Here is a 17,909-nt window from a genome sequence, read left to right as displayed (position 1 = left end):
GAACGTGTACGCCCCTCAGCCCGGCCCGCAGCAAACGCGCTTCTTTGAAGAGGTGTCCGCTCTTCTTGGCTCCGTCGACGTCGGCGACTGCATTGTCCTCGGGGGGGATTTTAACTGCACCCTCGAGGCGAGGGACCGCTCCGGTGCCCCGCAGTGCATGACGGCGATGGAGAAGTTAAGGGACCTGGTCGGGTCCTTCGACTTGGTGGACGTCTGGCGAAATCTCCACCCCGACTCCAGCGCCTTTACTTGGGTGAGGCCTGGAGTAGGATGGTCTAGAGTCGACCGCCTTTACGTGTCTCGGGCGTACGTTTCCTGCGTCCCGGCGGCCTCCATGCGGCCGGTGCCGTGTTCGGACCACCACCTGGTGTGGGCGGAGCTCGCTTCGCTCCGCGCAAGGACGGGGTCCGCGTACTGGCACTTTAACAACCGGCTGCTGGAGGACGTGCGGTTCCAGGACTCGTTCCGTCGATTCTGGTCCGACTGGAGAAGGAAGCAGGGGGGACGTGGGCAAGGCTCACGTCCGCGTCTTCTGTCAAGAGTACGCGAGGGGGTCGACCAAGAGGCGGGCGGCCAGAGTCGGGCGCCTAGAAAAAGAGGTGCTCGACCTGGAAGCCCGTCTCGGTCAAGTCGTCCAGGACCCGGCCCTGCGGACGGTGTACGAAGCGAAGAAGGCCGCGCTGAAGGACCTGCAGCTCGTCGGGTCCCGAGGCGCGTTCGTGAGGTCGCGGATCCGGTTCCTGCGGGATCTGGACCGCGGCTCCCCCTTCTTATACTCGCTGGAAAAAAGGCAGAGTGTCCGTAAGCAGCTCTTGACGCTGCTGGCCGACGACGGCTCTCTCGTCTCGGATCCGGAGGGCGTCAACAACAGGGTCCGTGAATATTACGGGGCTCTGTTCTCTCCGGATCCGTCCAGCGAGGAAGCGCGTAGAATTTTGTGGGAGGACCTGCCGAAGGTCAGCCCGGAGGGCGCCGAAAATCTGGAAGCTCCGCTAAGCTTGGCGGAGCTGACCGGTGCCCTCGCCCGGCTCTCGAGGGGAAAATCCCCGGGGCTGGACGGGCTGACCGTGGAGTTCCACAGGGCGTTCTGGGACGTCCTGGGGAGCGACTACGCGCGGGTCCTGGGGGAAAGTCTGGCGACCGGGGAGATGCCCCTCTCTTGGCGCAGGGCAGTCATCGTCCTGCTGCCTAAGAAGGGCGATCTCCGCCTCCTTAAGAACTGGCGCCCGGTCTCCCTCCTCAGCACGGACTACAAAATCTTCGCCAGGGCGATGTCTGCTCGCCTTGGTGCCGTGCTGGACCACATGATCCACCCCGACCAGTCCTACACGGTCCCGGGCCGGACAATCCACGATAACATCCATCTGGTCCGGGACCTCATCCATTGTTCCCAGGAGGCTGGTCTGTCGGTCGCCTTCCTATCCCTCGACCAAGAGAAGGCGTTCGACAGGGTGGATCACGACTATCTGCTCGGAACTCTGCGCGCTTTCGGGTTCGGGACGCATTTCGTCGCCCGGATCCGACTTTTGTACGCCGCCGCGGAGTGTCTGATTAAGGTTAACGGGTCCTTGACGGCGCCCCTTCGCTTTAGGAGAGGGGTGCGCCAGGGATGCCCCATGTCCGGCCAGTTATACGCCGTTTGCGTGGAGCCTTTCCTGCGCCTCTTGCGGACGAGGTTGACGGGACTGGCTCTGCAAGGGCCGGGCGTGGAGGTCGTCCTCTCGGCTTACGCCGATGACGTGCTCCTCGCGGTAGAGGATCCCGCTGACCTGCGGAGGATGCGTGAGTGCCAGGAGATTTACTCGGCCGCGTCCTCCGCCAGGATCAACTGGGAGAAATGTTCCGGACTCCTGGTGGGTCAGTGGCGGGTGGACTCCCTGCCGGAGGAGCTCAGGCCTTTTGCCTGGAGCACGACCCATCTCCTCTATCTGGGAGTCTACCTTAGCCCCGACGAGGGAGCCTGGCCGGCGAACTGGCAGGAGCTGGAGGCCAAGGTCGCCGCTCGCCTAGGGCGCTGGACAGGACTGCTCCGAGTGCTGTCCTACAGGGGTCGAGCGCTAGTCATAAACCAGCTGGTGGCCGCAATGCTGTGGTACCGGTTGGTCACTTTGACCCCTCCCCCTGCGTTTGTCGCCAAGATACAGAAGAAGCTGGTGGACTTCTTCTGGAACAACAGGAAGCACTGGGTCTCTGCCGCGGTCCTGAGTCTCCCGCTTGAGGAGGGCGGTCAGTCGTTGGTGTGCGTCAGCGCCCAGCTCGCGACTTTCCGTCTTCAGACCCTGCAGAGATACCTTTACGTCGAGCCCCCTCCTAGGTGGTGCGCTCTGGCGAGGTATTTCTTCCGCCAGCAGCTCGACCTCAATTATGACACGCAGCTCCTGTTTGTGAACTTGGGGGGTGCCAGGACCGCCCTCCGGGAGCTGCCTGTCTTTTACAGGGAACTCATCAGGGTCTGGAACAAAGTCTCCACCAAGCGCAGCTCTCCGCCGGCTGGAGTGGCGGCCGTCCTGCAGGAACCGCTGCTCGGGAATCCGTACCTCCACAGCCGAGGCTTTATGTGGCGGTCGGAAGAGAGGGCTGTGGCTGGTGAGGTGACCAGGGTCAGGGACCTGCTCGATGGCGGAAGAGCGGGCTGGATGGCGCCAGACACGCTGGCGCGGCGCCTAAATTCTGCCAACGTCCGCCACGCGGCCGATGCCATCGAGTCGCTAAAAACAGCTCTGGGCCCTGACTCCGTTAGGTGCATCGAGGAGGCTCAAGCACGTGTGGAGATCCCGTCCGAACTGACCCCCGTCCGGACGGAATTCCTCATCGGCGCCAAACCCCGGAACCTCCCTCGGGGGCCGGCGCCTCACAACTTGAGCCGCCTCGGGGAAATCCCCTCCGTGCCTTTCAGTTCCGCGCGGAGGGGTTTCCTGTACGGGCTGCTCCTGCACACCCTCAACTTTGCCATCCTCGCCGGCCGTCCGGACACGCCATGGCGTACCATCTTGCCGTCCGGAGGAGGCGGGGGTCCCCGATGGAGGGCACTCTACGCAGGGGTCCTCCCACTATTCATCGGGGACTTGACCTGGAGGGTGGTGCACGGAGCAGTGCCGTGCAATAAATTTTTAAGCCGGTTCACGGACTCCCAGGCCGCCTGCAATTTCTGCGGTCTGGAGGAGTCCGTGTTCCATGTTTTTATTGAGTGCACGAGGTTGCAGCCCCTGTTCCATTATTTGAAGGGGCTGCTCCTGAAATTCTGGCTGCACTTCAGTCCCACTCTCCTGATCTTTGGGCACCCTGTGCGGAGGGGAGCGGGTAGGTCCGAAGGCCTCCTCGTAGGACTGCTCCTGGGCACGGCCAAGGGTGCCATCAGCCGGTCCAGGCAGCGGGCGGTCGAGGGGGTCGTTCAACCTGACTGCCTGCCTCTCTTCCGCTCTTACATCCGGTCCAGGGTGTCCTTGGAGATGGAGCACGCGGTGTCCACCGGTACGCTCGCGGCCTTCCGCGAGAGGTGGGCACCGGAGGGACTGGAGTGCATCATCACGCCCGGCAACCAAATTTTAATTTGATTTTACGTTTTAAAGTTTAATTTGTTTTAATTGCCGGTGCTTTTAGTGTCCCCCTTCCCTTTTATAGGGGGCACTGGGGAAAATTGTGATTTTAGTGCCCAAAAAAAAAAACAAAAAAAGAAAAACACAAAAAAAAACAAAAAAGGGGGGGGAAAAAAAAAAAAGGGCCTTGTAAATGTCTGGAGTGTCACCCAGGTCGGGTGGCACCGCTTAATGTTTTATGTTTTGCAGGTGAACTCCAAAAAGAGTTTCATGCACAAGGATCCCCAGGTCCCTCTGCACCGCAGCATGTTGTAATTTCTCCCCATTCAAATAATATTCCCTTTTACTGTTTTTTTCCAAGGTGGATGACCTCACATTTTCCGACATTGTATTCCATCTGCCAAACCTTAGCTCATTTGCTTAACCTATCCAAATCTCTTTGCAGCCTCTCTGTGTCCTCCACACAACCCGCTTTCCCACTAATCTTTGTGTCATCTGCAAATTTTGTTACACTACACTCTGTCCCCTCTTCCAGGTCATCTATGTATATTGTAAACAGTTGTGATCCCAGCACCAATTCCTGTGGCACGCCACTAACCACCGATTTCCAACCCGAAAAGGACCCATTTATCCTGACTCTCTGCTTTCTGTTAGCCAGCCAATTCTCGATCCATGCTAATACATTTCCTCTGACTCCGCGTATCTTTATCATCTGCAGTAACCTTTTGTGTGGCACCTTGTCGAATGCCTTTTGGAAATCTAAATACACCACTTCCATCGGTACACCTCTATCCACCATGCTCGTTATATCCTCAAAGAATTCCAGTAAATTAGTTAAACATGATTTCCCCTTCATGAATCCATGTTGCATCTGCTTGATTGCACTATTCCTATCTAGATGTCCCGCTATTTCTTCCTTAATGCTAGCTTCAAGCATTTTCCCCACTACAGATGTTCAACTAACCGGCCTATAGTTACCTGCCTTTTGTCTGCCCCCTTTTTTAAACAGAGGCGTTACAGTAGCTGCTTTCCAATCCGCTGGTACCTCCCCAGAGTCCAGAGAATTTTGGTAGATTATAACTAATGCATCTGCTATAACTTCCGCCATCTCTTTTAATACCCTGGGATGCATTTCATCAGGACCAGGGGACTTGTCTACCTTGAGTCCCATTAGCCTGTCCAGCACTACCCCCCTAGTGATAGTGATTATCTCAAGGTCCTCCCTTCCCACATTCCTGTGACCAGCAATTTTTGGCATGGTTTTTGTGTCTTCCACTGTGAAGACCGAAGCAAAATAATTGTTTAAGGTCTCAGCCATTTCCACATTTCCCATTATTAAATCCCCCTTCTCATCTTCTAAGGGACCAACATTTACTTTCGTCACTCTTTTCCATTTTATATATCGGTAAAAGTTTTTACTATCTATTTTTATGTTTTGCGCAAGTTTACTTTCGTAATCTATCTTTCCTTTCTTTATTGCTTTCTTCGTCATTCTTTGCTGTCATTTAAAATTTTTCCAATCTTCTAGTTTCCCACTAACCTTGGCCACCTTATACACATTGGTTTTTAATTTGATTACTCTCCTTTATTTCCTTGGTTATCCACGGCTGGTTATCCCTTCTCTTAACGCCCTTCTTTTTCACTGGAATATATTTTTGTTGAGCACTATGAAAGAGCTCCTTAAAAGTCCTCCACTGTTCCTCAATTGTGCCACCGTTTAGTCTGTGTTCCCAGTCTACTTTAGCCAACTCTGCCCTCATCCCACTGTAGTCCCCTTTGTTTATGCATAGTATGCTCGTTTGAGACACTACTTCCTCAGCCTCAATCTGTATTACGAATTCAACCATACTGTGATCACTCATTCCGAGAGGATCTTTTACTTGGAGATCGTTTATTATTCCTGTCTCATTGCACAGGACCAGATCTAAGATAGCTTGCTTCCTTGTAGGTTCTGTAACACACTGTTCTAAGAAACAATCCCGTATGCATTCTATGAATTCCTCCTCAAGGCTACCCCGTGCGATTTGATTTGACCAATCGATATGTAGGTTAAAATCCCCCATGATTACTGCCGTTCCTTTTTCACATGCCTCCATTATTCCGTTGATTATTGTCCGCCCCACCATGAAGTTATTATTTGGGGGCCTATAAACTACGCCCACCAGTGACTTTTTCCCCTTACTATCTCTAATCTCCACCCACAATGATTCAACATTTTGTTCATTAGAGCCAATATCGTTTCTCACAACTGCCCTGATGTCATCCTTTATTAACAGAGCTACCCCACCTCATTTTCCTTCTCGTCTATCTTTCCGAATTGTCACATACCCCTGCATGTTTAATTCCCAGTCTTGGCCACCCTGCAACCACGTTTCTGTAATGGCCACCAAATCATACCCATTTGTAATGATTTGTGCTGTCAACTCATTTACTTTATTTTGAATGCTGCATGCATTAGGTAGAGTGTTTTAATACTAGTTTTTAAACCATGATTTTTAGTTTTGACCCCTCCTGCAGCCCCTTTATATTCATAAATATGATTGGCTAACTAACAGAAAACAGAGTCGGTATAAATGGATCATTTTCTGGTTGGCAAAAAGTAACTAGTCGGCTGCCGCAGGGATTGGTGCTGGGGCCTCAACTATTTACAATCTATATTAATGACTTGGATGAAGGGACCGAGTGTAAAGTGGCCAAGTTTGCTGATGATACAAAGATGGGTGGGAAAGCAAATTGTGAGGAGAACACAAAAATTCTGCAAAGGGATTATAGACAGGTTAAGTGAGTGGGCAAAAATTTGGCAGATGGAATATAATGTGGGAAAATGTGAGGTTATCCACTTTGGCACAAAATATACAAAAGCAAATTGTAATTTAAATGGAGAAAAATTGCAAAGTGCTGCAGTACAGAGGTACCTGGGGTCCTTGTGCATGAAACACAAAAAGTTAGTATGCAGGTACAGCAAATAATCAGGAAGACAATTGGAATGTTGGCCTTTATTGCAAGGGGGACAGAATAAAAAAGCAGAGAAGTCCTGCTACAACAGAACAGGGTATTGATTAGGCAATACCTCGAGTACTGCGTACAGTTTTGGTCTACATATTTAAGGAAGGATATACTTGCATTGGAGGTTGTTCAGAGAAGGTTCACTAGGTTGATTCTGGAGATGAGGAGGTTGACTTATGAAGATAGGTTGAGTAGGTTGGGCCTATACTCATTGGAGTTCAGAAGAATGAGAGGTGATCTTATTGAGACATATAAGATAATGAGGGGGTTGACAAGGTGGATGCAGAGAGGATACTTCCACTCATAGGGGAAACTAAAACTAGGGGACATAGTCTCAGCATAAGGGACAGCCCATTTAAAACTGAGATGAGGAGGAATTTCTTCTCTCAGAGGGTTGTAAATCTATGGAATTCTCTGACCCAGGGAGTTGTGGAGGCTGGGTCGTTGAATATATTTAAGGAGGAGATGGACAGATTTTTGAGCGATAATGGAATAAAGGGTTATGGGGAGCCGGCAGGGAAGTGGAGCTGAGTCCATGATCAGATCAGCCATGATCTTATTAAATGGCGGAGCAGGCTCGAGGGGCTAAATGGCTTACTCCTTATGTTCTTATGCTTTTATATTTTTAGATATGAACATAAGGACAATGATAGACAGGTAAAGTCCCTCTAGTCCATCCAGTTTATCCCACACAATTAAGATGCCTTGTATATCACAATATATACACTCCCCACCCCACCTGAAACCATGTAATCACCTGGGAATGGTGAAAAACAAAAGAAAATCCCAGGCCGATTTGGGGGGGAACAAATCTGGGAAATTCCTCTCCAACCCACCTAGGCAATCATTCCTAGTCCAGGAGATCATACTGGCCCAGAATTCCCTGAAGTAACTATCCTTTTTAAGTGGTTATGTCGACCCTAACCAGAAACAGGTCCAGCTCTCGCTTGAAGGAATTCAGCGCGTTGGCGTCCACTGTACGAGATGCAGCCTGTTTTAGAGGTGCATTATTCTCTGGAAAAAGAATCATGTCCTGGCATCTGATTTGCATTTCAAACCTCTGTTTCCCACCGGCGGCCAGACAGACGGAGAGGCTGGCTGGCTGCGGGTGAGTAGACCTGTGGCATTAGGCCGCAGAGAGGAGGGAGGGAGGGAGGGAGGGATCGGGTAGGGCTGGGGACTGGTCAGGGGCCAGACACGAGCATCAGCGGGGTAGGACAGAACATCGAGGGGCTAGACGCGAGCATCAGTGGGGAGGGAGATGTTATGTATGTAATAACTCGATAGACTGAATACTGTAAACTAACACAGGTACAAACCTGGCTCTGCTTTATTAGGGCCCAAAGTGATTACATTACATGATGGCTTGCCTTTTATACCTGGGCCGCACTCACGTGCGTACAGCCCAATGACCTCTGACAGTGGCGCCACCTGGTGGCTAGTAACACCAAGCATACATACCTAACAATATACCCCTTTAAGATATTAGTAACAGTCTTTTTACAAATTGAGACGGTCTGGGGCTTTCCGCTCCTGAGTTGATCGTCTCAGTTCAACTCCAGCCTTGGGCGAGCGTTCTGAGTCTGTTATGATTGGGGGCTGGGTAGCCGATCTGATGGGAATGGCAATGACCATGTCAGGGATTGAAAGTCCAGATTCATTGATGACAGAGGAGTCCTCTGATGACTGAGGGTAGGTTGGTTGATCACTGATTGTGTTTTCCTCAGACTGTTCCGTTCATCCGTGTGCCGCAGCTTTAACTAATCAACATGTTTCCTGCATGTTTGCCCATTCTTAAGCTTGACGATAAACACTCTGTTACTCTCCTTGGCCATAACAGTACCGGCAATTCACTTGGGACCTTGACCATAATTTAGTACTTACACAGGACCCGTATCAGAAATGTCACGTGACACAACAGCGCGATCATGATACCACTGCTGACTTTGACGTCTGTATTCAACATGATCATTCAAGTCAGGATGGACAAGAGAGAGCTTGGTCTTGAGACCTCTCTTCATCAATAGTTCAGCATGGGGGACCCTGGTAAGCATGTGGGGTCTAGTCCTGTAACTAAGCAATATGCATGACAAGCGAGTCTGCAGTGAACCTTGAGTTCACGTTTCATACTCTGCTTGATGGTTTGGACAGCTCTGCTTGACCATTAGATGCAGGTTTGAATGGTGCTGACCTCACATGCTTGATACCATTGAGTTTCATAAACTCTTGAAACTCCAGACTAGTGAAGCAAGGTCCGTTGTCGCTTACAACGATGTCGGGCAGACCATGAGTGGCAAACATGACACAACGGCTCTCAATGGTAGCTGTGGATGTACTGGATGACATGATTGTACACTCTATCTACTTGGAATATGCATCCACCACAACTAAAAATATCTTTCCCAGGAAGGGACCTGCAAAGTCGATGTGGATCCTGGACCATGGTTTAGATGGCCACGACCACAGCCTCAGCGGCGATTCCGCTGGTGCTTTACTTAGCTACACGCAAGTGTTGCACTGATGCACACATGATTCCAGATCAGAGTCAATTCCAGGCCACCATACATGAGACCTGGTAATGGCTTTCATCATGACAAAGCGGGATGAGTGCTATGTAGATCATGCACAAATTTGTCTCTGCCTTTCTTAGACATAACAACACGATTACCCCACAGTAAACAATCTGACTGAATGGATAGTTCATCTTTGCGACGGTTGTAAGGTTTGGTCTCATGCCCCATTTGCTTGGGTATGGCAGACCAATCACCACGAAGGACACAATGTTTCACAACCGATAATATTGGGTCCAGTCTGGTCCAGGTCTTAATTTGTTGAGCCGTGACAGGGTTCCTTCACTTTCAAAAGCATTCATAACTAACAGTAGGTCTGCAGGTTGTGGCGTCTCCACCTCCGGTGTGGGCAACGGCAGACGGCTCAGTGCATCGGCACAATTCTCGGTGCCAGGCCTATGGTGAATAACATAATCATAGGCAGATAATGTCAGTGCCCATCTCTGGATGCAGGACGATGCATTGGTAGTTATACCTTTGTTTTCTGAAAACAATGAAATAAGTGGCTTGTGATCTGTTTCCAGTTCAAACCGAAGACCAAACAGGTACGAATGCATCGTTTGAACCCCATACACATAGGCTAATGCTTCTTTTTCTACCATGCTGTAGGCTCTTTCCACCTTTGACAAACTTTTAGAAGCATACGCAACAGGTTGTAGTTTACCCGACTCATTAGCTTGTTGGAGCATTCAACCAACTCCATATGACGAAGCATCACAGACCAATACTAGACGCTTATACGGATCATAATGTACCAGCAGCTTGTTAGAGCAGATTAGTAGCTTTCTCAAAATCTCTATCATGAGACGCACCCCAAACCCAGTTGTCGCCTTTTCTTAGCAGCATGTACAGTGGCTCTAATGAAGTGTTCGATCAAGGTAGGAAATTACCTAAGTAGTTGAGTAGACCAAGGAACAAACGCAGCTCCGTCACATTCTGAGGCTTGGGTGCATTTTTGATGGCCTTGGTTTTCGAGTCCGTAGGCCTGATGCCGTCAGCAGCGATTTTCCTCCCCAGGAATTCAACTTCCGGTGCCATGAAGATGCACTTCGAATGTTTCAGTCTGAGTCCCACTTTGTCCAGACAATGTAGAACCTCTTCCAGGTTGTTCAGATGTTCGGCGGTGTCACGACCTGTGACTAGGATGTCATCTTGGAACACAACGATTCTAGGGACAGACTTCAGTAGATTCTCCATGTTCCTCTGAAATATGGCTGCAGCCGAGCGAATTCCGAAAGGACACCTGTTGTAGATAAACAGTCCTTTATGAGTGTTGATGCACGTATGTTTCTTTGACATCTTGACCAGCTTCTGTGTCATGTAGGCTGACGTCAGATCCAGTTTAGTGAATAACTTCCCCCCGGCTAGCATTGCAAACAGGTCATCAGCCTTCGGTAATGGGTATTGATCCTGTTTTGAAACTTTGTTGATCATAACCGTGTAGTCTCCACAAATCCTGATGGTGCCATCACCCTTCAACACAGGAACAATGGGGCTGGCCCATTCATTAAATTCGACCGGTGATATAACCCCTTCACGCTGGAGTCTGTCCAGTTCGATTTTGACCTTCTCCCTCATCATGTACAGAACCGCCCAAGCTTTATGATGGACGGGTCTTGCATCCGAGTCCACGTGGATCTGCATCTTGGCTCCCGTGAAATTGCCGAGGGGAACTTGCTCAGCACTTGAGCACATGGAGTATCATCTTCTGATGACAACGCTTTGATATCATTCCAATTCCATTTGATTTTTTCTAGCCAATTCCTGCTGAAGTGTTGGACCATTGCCTGGAACAATCTATAATGGTAAATCATGAACCACACCATCATACGCCACCTTGACTACTGCACTGCCAATCACCGTTATGAGTTCTTTCGTGTACGTTCGCAACTTGGCATTGACTGGACTCAGCTTAGGCCTCGCAGCCTTCGTATCCCACAGCTTGTCAAATGTCCTCTGGCTCATTATTGATTGACTCGCACCCATGTCCAATTCCATCGGTACCGGCACACCGTTAAGGTTCACATTAATCATTATTGGTTGGCTCTTTGTTAGGAACGAATACAGTCCATACACTTCCTCCTCTGGTATTTTGGATTGCATATCCGGATCCGTGCTATACTGGTCATCATCCTCCACATGGTGTGTCGCAGCACGCTTGCTCAGTTGCGAACACATGCGCTGGAGATGCCCCAGTCTCGAACAGCCTTTACAAAAGTACTGGTTAAACCGACACTGATGAGGCCGATGATTGCCCCCACAACATCAACACAGTGAAATCGGATTCATTCCCGTTGGCGGACTTTGAGCAGCCACAGATTTCGCATACGCAATCGAGCAGGCCCTGCCATATGCAGCTCTGCCAAACGACGATATAATCCTGATTACAGTACTTGCCGAGTTCCGATTTTCCGATGATATCTGCTTTAAGTTTTTGTCCGTCGTCATGCATGCCTGGGCAATCGTGATGGTCTTGCTCAAATCCAACGTCTCTGCCGCTAGTAGCTTACGCATAATCACCTCGTGGTTGATGCCGATCACAAAGAAGTCCCGCAGCATGTCTCCCAATGTGTTTTTGAACTTACACGGTCCAGCTAGATGTCTTAGTCGGCAACAATTTCCGATACATCCTGACCCTCAGAACGAACGTGCTTGTAGAATAGATATCGTGAGATGATGATGCCTTCTTCTGGTTTGAGATGGTCACGTACCAGAGCACACAATTCCTCATAGTCCTTGTCCATTGGATTTGCCGGCGAAAGAAGATTCTTTATGAGTCCATAGATTTTCGGACTGCAAACCATAAGGAAGACCGCCCTGCACCTAACTGCGTCAATGGGTTCCTCCAGTTTGTTGGCCACGAAGTACTGGTCCAGGTGAGCTACAAAATCTGCCCAGTCGTCTCCCTCCACGAATCTCTCCAGAATTCCAATTGTGTTCATTTTTGTATGCGAAGGTTCTTAAGTTACCTCGTCGCCAAATGTTATGTATGTAATAACTCGATAATCTGAATACTGTAAACTAACACAGGTACAAACCTGACTCTGCTTTATTAGGGCTCAAAGTGATTACATTACATGATGACTTGCCTTTTATACCTGGGCCGCACATACGTGTGTACAGTCCAATGACCTCCGACAGTGGCGCCACCTAGTGGCTAGCAATTCCAAGCACACATACACGACAGGAGAGAACATCGAGGGTCGGACTCGAGCATCGGAGCATCGGGAGGGAGGGAGAGAACATCGGGGTCAGAGCATCGGGTGGGGAGGGAGAGTCCGGAAAGGCGATTGTAGGCCAGGGTGGAAGGGTCGGAGGCCTGGGGTGTGTGGAATCAGAGGTCTTGTGGGGGGTTCTCCGAATGCGGGGAGGGCAGGGGGGGCGGGGGGCGGGTGAGGTAGGGACATGGGATCTAGGAAGTAAGTGTAAAGGAGCTTACCTCCTTGATCCAGCAGTCATCATCTTCCATTAGTTGTCGGGTTCCCCGAGGCCTACGAAACCCGACCAGCCACAGTTAATTCTGTAATGGTGGTTAGATCTGAGGTACACCAGCCTCATTATAATAGTTAAATGGACCTGCCTCTAATAAAACCGGAAGTGGGTAGGTTGCGATCAGTATTCAGTTTTTTAACACTTTAACCTCCCACCCGACTGCAACCGACCCATTTTTTGGGTTAAAATACTCCCCAGTATTTCAAGTGAGGCCTGGTCAAGGTCTTGTACAAGGACAAAATAGTACGCCTCATCCTATACTCAGTTGTCCTATGAATGCACCCCAACACCCTATTTGCTCTAGCTATTGCTTCATGGCATTGTTCATGTACCTTTAGAGATGTATGCACTAGAATGCCCAGATTCCTTTCTTTCTCCAACTTCTTTAATGCTTTTCCCTGAAGAGTATATGAATGTTGAGCAATTGGCCTGCCCATATGTGTAACACTGCACTTTTACAAATTAAACATAATTTGCCAGTGATGAGCCCAATCCCCTAACACATTTAAGATCTGCCTGAAGCAGACGATCATCATCTACAGTCCTAACACTCGCACACATCTTAGTATCAGCTGCCAATTTTCAGATCGTGTCATCAACACTTACATCTAGATTATTAATAAAAATAGTAAAGAGCAATGGGCCCAATATCGATCCCTGCGGAACACCACTGGTGACCAGTCTCCAAACAGATCCAAATCGATGTACTACTATATTTTCCCAACGTCCTGCCAGCCAGTTCTGAATCCAGCTCAATATATTACCATTAATACCAGAGGCATTTCTTATAGAAAAGCGTCTTGTGTGATACCTTATCAAAAGCTTTTTGGAAGTCTAGGTAGACAATGTCTACTGGGCTTCCCCCATCCACCAACTTCATAACTTCTTCAAAAAAATACCATTAGATTTGTAAGACATGACCTTTTTATGAAGCCATGTTGGGTGTCCCTAATATGTTCCTTTCTATCCAAGTAATTATATATTGCATCCCCAATGATTCCCTCGATCATCTTTCCTATTACTGGTGTCAAACTAATGGGCCGACAGTACCTAGCTCCACCTTGTCACCTTTTGTTAAAGATGGGGATTACATTATTATGTCTACGGGAACCATCCCAGAATGCAGTCAGCTATTAAAAATGCTGGGCTAGGGGCTCGCACAGCACGTGTCCCATCTGCAATGCCCCCATGGAAAGTCAGCAACCTTCCACCAGCCATGCTGCAGACACTGGGGTAGCACTTCATAGGAGCACTAGAATAGGCAAAGGCACACGAAAGGCAGACACTAAAGGAATGTACAAGGGTGAATAGTTGATTTTGTAATGTAATATTGGAATTAAACATGTATAAATTATGTTTGCAATGTTTGTTTAGTGGTGGATTTCATTTCAGCATTGTGCCTAAGAGGTTGCTGTGATGTTCCATGACAGATGGATAGTAAGGTGGCAAAGTGTTGAGCAATGAGAATTTGGGGTTTCATTCAGGGGAACCGGAGTCTGATGATGCACCTACGGACAGCCCATCCAGAACGGGGACTTTCAGGCTGCCTCCTCCTTTCCTCCTCTTCCTCCTGAGGTTGTAGTGGAAACAGTGGTGGCAAGTGCTGTTGTAATATATAGCTCCATCTAGTGGACTACTGCTCCAACTAGTGGGCTACTGTGGTAATGCAGCCATTGTTGTTCATATAATAAAAGCATCAGGTGACTAAGGCACCTGACAAGTTCCTGAGTTGAAGCCATCTTGTAAGTGTGTGTTAGAGAATATAATCACATTTGGCGATGTAGGATTAGATTTCTGAATACCTTACCTGAAGTTTTTGTTGCTGGATGTTCCAGCCAACTAACAGAGAGACTTGGAGAGGTCCTTCATTTTGCAGCACAGCTAAACATCCAAGAAAAATTACAAGCACATTTGGCTGAACTGAAGAGTCCAGATGGCTGCACCTATTGGAATAATAGGATGCTTGGGTGAGTCTCACCGCCACTGAGAGATTTTCGGAGCATATGTGGAGCGGCTAGAAATGTTTTTCACCGCGAATAGTGTCATTAAAATCACCTATGATGAAAACCATAACCGAATGCTGTTAGAAAGAAAACGGGCTATTTTCCTGACTGAAGCAGGCCCCGAGGTGTTTGAAACCCTGAAAAATTTGCTTGTTCTCATCAAGCCAAAGGACACATCACTTATGGAGATTCTAAGCAAGCTAAAACAGCACTACAGTCCTGAGCCCCTGGAAATTGCTGAAAGTTAGCATTTTGGAATACAAAATCAATTAACTGACGAGAGCATCAGTGAGTACATTGTAGCATTAAAAAAGCTATCCATTCACTGCCAGTTCAGAAACTTTCAGGACCGAGCATTGCGTGACCACTTTGTTTGTGGGATGAAAAATGAAGCAATCAGATAAAAGTTGTTGACAACCCCGCACTTGACTTTTGATTTAGCTTGTCAGACAACTCTATCAATGGATATGGCGAACCATATTCCCGAGAATTGCGTATCATTTCCAGTCATCAGACAATCGAGGTGAATCGCCTGCAGTTTAAAAGTAAAAGGCAGTTGGGCCCCAAGGCCTTAGTTGTGCTATCGGTGCCTGGAACAACACATAGCTCAAAGTTGTCCATATGTGTTTCTTATGCAGGAAAACTGGGCATCTTGCGAAGGCATGCCGACTGAAGAGTAAACCAATGTTCAGTGCCATAAGTAGAAATCCCCAGAGACTACATAGCATGGAAGAAAAGCAACAGGATGAAGAGATACACATCATCAGGAGCACGAGGGTATCTAACAACGATTTGCGATGTATCGTCATCCAAGTAGACATTGCAGGAATCAAGATACCCATGGAAATCGACACTGGTGTATCCGTGAGCGTAGTACCGGAATCTCTATATCTTGACAAGTTGAGTGATTTTCCATCGGAGAAGTCGAACGTAGAGCTGCAAAGCTACTCAGGAGAGCACATTCCTGAGGTAGGACGTATCACTGTACTGGTGAAATACAAGGATCAATTTAAGAGCTTGCCTCTCTTAGCAGTGGCAGGAGACAAGCCTACCTTACCAGGTAGAAATTGGTTGGGATCATTGAAGCTGGATTGGAATGAGATTTTTTGTGTTGAAACGAGATTTGCTTCGAATGATGATGTCATCAAGTAATATCCAAAGGTGTTCTGCGAAACAGGCAGTCTGATCCAAGGCTTCAAGGCGAGTATCAGGGTTCAGAAGGATGCTAAACCAGTTTAGTACAAACCACGTCCCGTATCATATGCACTCAAGGAGAAAGTTGAGCAAAAACTCAAAAGACTAGAGACTGAGAACATTATCTCTAAGATAGATCTATGTAATTGGACTACACCCATTGCTGTTGTACCAAAGTCAGATGGTAAGGTAAGGTTGTGTGGTGATTATAAAGTAACTGTAAACCAGGTTCTAGAGGGTAATCTCCTCAATCCATTGCCAAATGTAAAAGATTTGTCCACAACACTGACAGGTGACCAGATCTTCTCAAATGCCTACTTACAACTTGAACTAGATAAGGAGTTCAAGTCATGCTTGACTATAAATATACATCTCAGCCTATGTCAATTTAATAGACTATCATTTTGAGTGTCTTCCTCCCCCGCCATATTCCAAGGGGTGATGAACTAGATTTTGCAAGGGATAGTATGTTAGTTAGATGATATACAGGTGTGGCGTCCAGAATCAGGAACCCTCGAAACCGAGGCCATTCTGGATTCCGTGTTTTTCCGGACTTTGGAATGTCTTTCTGACATCACGAATCCGGAAACACCCGAGCCCAGGTTCGGGTATTTCCGGATTTCGTAACGTCAGAAAGGGGGGTGCTCGCCGAGAAGCAGTTTGGGCCGCCGGCCCCGTCAATAAGGTTGTCGGGCGAGGCCGCCAAGGAGCTGTTTGGGCAGGGCCCCGCCGCCGAGGAGCTGTTTGGGCGGGGCCCCGTCGCCAAGGAAGTGTTCGGGTGGGCCCCGCCGAAGAGGAGCTGGCCGGGCGGGGCCCCGCTGAAGAGGAGCTGTTCGGGCGGGCCCGCCGAGAAGGAGGTGTTCAGGCGGGCCAGCGAGGAGGCCCTGAGGTAAGGGCAGCAGTGGTGAGGTAAGGGCAGCATTGGCAAGGTGAGGCGAGGGGCGGTGAGGCAAGGCCTGAAGTCAGGCAATAGCGGGACCTCGAGTTGGCGGGTCTGGATTCCGGAACATTTTACGGATTCCGGACGACCCTGCCACCAATCGGTCCGGAGTCTGGATTCCGGAACATTCCAGATTTCAGAACTCCGGATTTTGGATGCAGCACCTATACTAATTTCAGCACCAAACAGGCGAATTCATAATAACATATTGAATGAAGTGCTCAAATGGCTAGAAAAGCACAGAGTACGAGTGACTGCTCACAATTGTGAGTTATTTCAAAACTCAGTGAAGTACATAGAGCACAGAGTAGACAAAGATGGTTTACATCCAACCAAGGGAAAGCTGGTTGCAATTAGAAATGCACCCACTTCCAAGAATGCCACTGAACTTCGATCATTTTTGAGTCTTTTGAACTATTATGGGTAGCTCCCACCAAACTTGGCTACAGTATTACATCCACTGAATGAGCTGTTGAAAAAACAGGTCCATTGGAAGTGGTCAAAAGAATGCGACGTAAAAGCCAGTTGGTAATGAGTACCATGTTAGTTCACTATGACATATCTCAGGAGATCAAGCTAGCATGTGACGCCTCTCCATATGGAGTTGAGGCAGTGATCTCTCATGTACTACATAGTGGGGAGGAGAGACCAATTGCTTTTGCTTCACGCATGCTCAGTGCCAGTGAGCGTAATTATGCGCAAATCAAAAGGGATGCTTTGGCATTAATTTTTGAGGACAAGAAGTTCCACAAATACTTGTATGGTCATAACTTTACCATCATTACAGACCATAAGCCCCTGACAGTAATCCTCTGTCCAAAGTCCCCAGTTCCAACCTTAGCTATAGCTCGAATGCAGAGATGGGTTTTGATTTTGTCAGCATATACGTATGGCATTGAGTACAGACGATCAGCTGATCACAGTGATGCTGATGCTATGTCTAGGTTGCCACCCCCATCATAAGTTACACCCAATAGGGAAGAAGTGCTTTATTTTTCATACATTGATGAACTGCCAGTCACAACTGAAGAGATTGGTAGAGCAACCAAACGTGACCCAGTTATGTCAAAGGTGTATGATTACATCACAAATGGCTGGCCAAACCAAATATCAGAGAAAGATTCATCCATACTTTGTTTGTAGGAATGAATTATCAGTGGAAAAAGCT

General features: G+C 48.5%; 1 protein-coding gene across 8 annotated transcripts in view; it reads right to left on the bottom strand.

Moving 5' to 3' along the window:
* Window positions 1-17,909, bottom strand: part of LOC139272658 (potassium/sodium hyperpolarization-activated cyclic nucleotide-gated channel 1-like) — a 609,801-nt gene that overhangs the window by 193,960 nt on the left and 397,932 nt on the right. The gene's annotated exons all lie outside the window — the stretch shown is intronic.

Source organism: Pristiophorus japonicus, chromosome 9, assembly GCF_044704955.1.
Source record: "Pristiophorus japonicus isolate sPriJap1 chromosome 9, sPriJap1.hap1, whole genome shotgun sequence".
NCBI classification, from domain to species: Eukaryota; Metazoa; Chordata; class Chondrichthyes; family Pristiophoridae; genus Pristiophorus; species Pristiophorus japonicus.
This window is presented reverse-complemented; position numbering and strand designations above follow the sequence as displayed.